This window comes from Microcaecilia unicolor, chromosome 4, assembly GCF_901765095.1.
Source record: "Microcaecilia unicolor chromosome 4, aMicUni1.1, whole genome shotgun sequence".
Classification (NCBI taxonomy): Eukaryota; Metazoa; Chordata; class Amphibia; order Gymnophiona; family Siphonopidae; genus Microcaecilia; species Microcaecilia unicolor.
The window spans coordinates 255,028,494-255,033,504 of NC_044034.1; the positions used below are offsets into that span (position 1 = coordinate 255,028,494).

A 5,011-nucleotide genomic window follows, 5' to 3' on the forward strand; every position below is an offset into this window, starting at 1 on the left:
CTGCTAGTGCGGTTTGCAGACAGGGAAGTTAGACTGTAAGCCCTCCAAGGGCAGGAAATGACCTACTACACTTGACTGTAACTCACCTTGAGCTACTACTGAGAAAGGCATGAACTAAATCCAAAACCCAGTACTATACATATTGATAATACAAAGCTAAAGAAGTCACTCAGGATCTATAAAGCAATTCTACCATACCATAATAGTAGCAGTTTCCAGCAGTCACAACAAAAGGGCCTACCTTTGAAAAGCAGCACATAAACATTCTACATAGACTTTCAATGCTAACAGAATTTGGCCTCTGAAAGCTAATGAAAAAATGTATTGATACCCCTCTTTTTTTGTTGTTTTAGTTTTGTTAATTTTTTATGTAGGGATTGTAGTATGTCGGGTTTTAAAATTAACATCTGCTATTTTATGTTTTGCACAGTACAGGGAGACATGCATTCCTATTTCTTCAATGCTGCGTTCGGCACCTAACCCTTACCGTTCAGTGAATCCAGACTGCCCCAATTTGACTGCCCCTATCGGACCGACCGTTCACTTGTCTGTTAGATTGTAAGCTCTTTGAGCAGGGACTGTCTCTCTTTGTTAAATTGTACAGCGCTGCGTAACCCTAGTAGCGCTCTAGAAATGTTAAGTAGTAGTAGTAGTATTGTGGGGTGGGTCCCTCAGTGATCACCCCACCCCTGAAGGATGGCCTGGCATCTGAGTACTGGTACCTTTTTCGCTAGAAAAAATACACTGGTCATAGGACAATGGGTGATGCTGCAAGAGAAAAGCTTGAAGCTATGTCTAAATAGTTATTTGATACATTTTAAAAAGAATTTACATGTGTGAATCACTGAAAAGAAAACAATTATTACAACTACAAAATAATTTTCCACTGATTTTTGTACATAAACAATGGTGTGGACCAATGATGACAACTGAAAGAGGTTGCATATCAGTACCAACATGTTGCTTGGTGGAATGTAACCCATGTTTTACGGTCCTTATATACAATTTAACAAATAGTTCCACAATAATTATGGATGTATCATACTTTTGTGGACATTGAGATTGGGGATTTTATGTCGCATAACTATTTTTTTGTGCCACAATCAAGCCTAACCTCTCTAGATGCACCAGAAAGGGATGCAATTAGTTTCAGAAAGCATACAACAATGTACTCAGCCTCAAGCATCAATATAAACATTATAATCTAAACAGGAAAAGCAGATCATCACCAGGCCTTTCTACTAAAGGTTATTGTTGGGCTCCAGATCCTGAGGCGGGAATTGCACAACTTTCCTGACTTACCAGCAATTAGGCTTTTCTCCCACACAGTATCAACAAAGGGCAAAAACCAAAATAGTTTCTTAAGTGGGGTCACTTGGGCTCACTAATTATTGCAGTCAGTGACTTTTGGCTGCAGAAGCTTTTTTTTTCTTGTTTCAGTATTAGATTGTAAGCTCTTTTGAGCAGGGACCAGTGGTGTGCTGGTAAATGTTTAACAACAGGCTCTCTCCCTGGTCCCCCCTCTGCGCCCCCCCCCCGTCTCCCTCTGCGCCCCCCCAAATTGCAGAGCTGGCTATAGCTGGGGAGAGAGCCTGGGGGGGGGGGGGCAATGCATTACTCCAGAAAAAAAAATTAAATGATCCCAGGTTCCAATCTAATTCATGTTTAATGTGCGATAAAATGCCATAAATAAGTAAATGTATTTATTTGTTGCATTTGTATCCCACATTTCCCACCTATTTGCAGACTCAATGTGGCTTACAATAATACATCCTAACAATCGTCAACCAAGAATAGATAAAACCATTGGTTACATAAAGAACAAGTGTATCTGGATTTTCAAAAGGCGTTTGACAAGGTACCTCATGAAAGGCTACAGAGGAAATTGGAGGCTCATGGGATAGGAGGAAATGTCCTATTGTGGATTAAAAACTGGTTGAAGGATAGGAAACAGAGAGTGGGGTTAAATGGGCAGTATTCACAATGGAGAAGGGTAGTTAGTGGGGTTCCTCAGGGGTCTGTGCTAGGACCGCTGCTTTTAATTATATTTATAAATGATTTAGAGATGGGAGTAACTAGCGAGGTAATTAAATTTGCTGATGACACAAAGTTATTCAAAGTCGTTAAATCGCGACAGGATTGTGAAAATTTACAAGAGGACCTTACGAGACTGGGAGACTGGGCGGCTAAATGGCAGATGATGTTTAATGTGAGCAAGTGCAAGGTGATGCATGTGGGAAAAAAGAACCCGAATTATAGCTACGTCATGCAAGGTTCCACGTTAGGAATTACGGACCAAGAAAGGGATCTGGGTGTCGTCGTCGATAACACACTGAAACCTTCTGCTCAGTGTGCTGCTGCGGCTAGGAAAGCGAATAGAATGTTGGGTATTATTAGGAAAGGTATGGAAAACAGGTGTGAGGATGTTATAATGCCGTTGTATCGCTCCATGGTGCGACCGCACCTTGAGTATTGTGTTCAATTCTGGTCGCCGCATCTCAAAAAAGATATAGTATAATTGGAAAAGGTGCAGCGAAGGGTGACTAAAATGATAGCGAGGATGGGACGACTTCCCTATGAAGAAAGACTAAGGAGGCTAGGGCTATACAGCTTGGAGAAGAGACGGCTGAGGGGAGACATGATAGAGGTATATAAAATAATGAGTGGAGAGGAACAGGTGGATGTGAAGCGTCTGTTCACGCTTTCCAAAAATACTAGGACTAGGGGGCATGCGATGAAACTACAGTGTAGTAAATTTAAACAAATCTGAGAGAATTTTTCTTCACCCAACGTGTAATTAAACTCTGGAATTCGTTGCCGGAGAAAGTGGTGAAGGCGGTTAGCTTAGCAGAGTTTAAAAAGGGGTTGGACGGTTTCCTAAAGGACAAGTCCATAAACCGCTACTAAACAGACTTGGAAAAATCCAAAATTCCAGGAATAACATGTATAGAATGTTTGTACGTTTGGGAAGCTTGCCAGGTGCCCTTGGCCTGGATTGGCCGCTGTCGTGGACAGGATGCTGTGCTCGATGGACCCTTGGTCTTTTCCCAGTATGGCATTACTTATGTACTTATGTAATGGATAAAATCAATTCAATAAATCAGAAAAGGGGGGTGGGATGGGAAAGGAACCCAGGCTCCCCTAGATGTTCCCTGCGGTGAGGAGCCTGTATCCCTGGATTCCTCTCCTGTCCACTTAGCTCAGCTGGGTGGCTAGCTCTCCAAGGGGCACAGGAGCTTCCTCGCAAACTCAGATGCACAGGATGCCCATCACCATCTGCACCTTCAGATGCCTCTTCTGAAGTGCCAGCTGAACTGCTGCTACTGTTGAGTCTGAAAAAACAGGAGACACGCTGCGCCTGGGTGAGTAACTGCGGTGTGGAGATGACCTTTGGAGAGGTGAGGGTGTCCGCAGGCTAGAGGACAGCCCCTGAAGGCTGAGCCTTGTGGTAGTGCTGTCTGATATATTAGTAGTCCTCTCAGAGGAGGTGATCTGTATACTGCTGTCTGCATCCATGATAACAGCCTGTGCAATGTCTCTCAGGGTTTGCTGAAGCACCTCAAACTCTGTTCTCAAGCCTTCAATCTGATCTCCCTCTAGCATTGCCTGTTCCTTGACCTTCGTGGCTCCAGGGTTTCCAGCTTCTGGCTCAGAGCCTCTATGCTTTTCTCTTTTTCAGTGATCTGACTCTTTAAGCGTTCTACTGTTACCATCAGTTCTGTGACTCGAGCACCCAGCTCTGCATTTTCCGTGTCACATCTGACCTGCAGCTGGATCATCTGCTGCACTTTGTCTTCCACAGCCACCGCACTGTTACTCTCTGAAACTCGCAGATTACTGCTCACATATAGGCAGGAAGAATGGAGTGTGCGACATAACCGGGACATCTCATTCCGCACTTCAGACAGATCTCTTTCTGTCATAGTTTTCATCTCGCTGAAGTGTCGTCGAAAGCCCACAACTTGTCTCCAGAGGGTAAGCAGCCGGCCATGCTCATTACTGAAGTATGTATTGAAAGACTCCGCCTCCTGCCTCCTTTCTGCTTCCCGCTGTTCCAGTTCATCACGGGCCTTTGTCCAATCGGTGGTCAATTTGCGGATGTCCTCACTAAGTGCCTGGTTGGCAGTGTTGGCCCGATCCAGCTGCTCTCTCAGCATGGCATTAACCTGAGCAAGGCTGGCACTTCTCTGCTGCTCCTCCTCTAAGCGGATAAGAGCACTCTCCGGGTCATTGCTCTGCTCCTCTTCCTGCCGCAAGCGGGAGTCCGTCAGATGCAGGTGACTAGAGAGTCGCTCCTGCTCCAGCTCTGTGGATCGCTCCAGTAGCTGCTGCTCTACCTCACCACACTTCTTCTTATACTGGAGAACCTTGGCCTGCAGTTTCTGCACAAGTTGTGCCTGCCGCTGCGGCCCCTCCTGGTACGCCTGCAGCTTGCATTTGTATGCAGCCTGTTCCTCTTCAATTCTGCTGGGCCAGGGTCTTCTCCAGGGACTCCCGCTCCCTTTCTCCATTCTCCAATCGCAAGCTCCGCTTCCAGCTGCAGCTCTGCCTCTGTGCTCATGGGGAGGGGACGCGCAGCTTCTCGACCTCTGCAGCAGCAGCACAGCACCACAGCCTCCCCGTGTTCGCTCAATCCGCTCATCACACCGGCCACCGAGACTTACAAGGTCGGCCTCCAAGACTTGCAGAAGTCTCACGAGGCTGCCTCTGGAAGTCTCGGCGGCCATTTTTAAAGCGCAAACCGAAGAATTTGAAGGACAGGTTGGTGAGGGACGGATCCGGAGGGAGGGAGGAGAGACGGCTTGCGGTTTTTAACAACCGGCTCGCAAGTCGGAAGAAAACTTAACAACCGGCTCTTGCGAGCCGGCTCCAGCACACCACTGGCAGGGACTGTCCTTTTGTTAAACTGTACAGCGCTGCGTAACCCTAGTAGCGCTCTAGAAATGTTAAGTAGTAGTAGTACAGGGTAAATGTTAAGTAGTAGTAGTACAGGGTTTTAACTTTGTCCTCC

General features: G+C 46.1%; 1 pseudogene; it reads right to left on the reverse strand.

Annotated features, from left to right (window-relative positions):
• Positions 1 to 3,249: 3,249 nt before the first annotated feature.
• On the reverse strand, positions 3,250 to 4,511 carry LOC115469690 (annotated as a pseudogene).
• Positions 4,512 to 5,011: the final 500 nt, after the last annotated feature.